The sequence below is a fragment of the Nestor notabilis genome, unplaced genomic scaffold, assembly GCF_000696875.1.
Source record: "Nestor notabilis isolate BGI_N333 unplaced genomic scaffold, ASM69687v1 scaffold25366, whole genome shotgun sequence".
Taxonomy (NCBI): Eukaryota; Metazoa; Chordata; class Aves; order Psittaciformes; family Psittacidae; genus Nestor; species Nestor notabilis.
In genome coordinates, this window is record NW_009933663.1 from 3,376 (window position 1) to 3,622 (window position 247).

A 247-nucleotide genomic window follows, 5' to 3' on the forward strand; every position below is an offset into this window, starting at 1 on the left:
GCGGCGCTCTCTGCAGGAGGACAACAACAGGTAAAGTTTGGGGCACTGTGGCCGTGGGGCTAGCAGGGCTGGTGGCATGGCTGGCACTGGATCCATGTGTCGCCCTCTGCAGGCTGCAGCACACAGTGACGCTCCTGCAGCAGCAGTCTGAGGAGCACCGCTTGCTCCTGCAGACTTTGCGCGCGGAGCTGCACGTCTACGAGAGCCTCCCTGGCCCCTCTGCAGAGACTCGCGCAGGGACAGGACC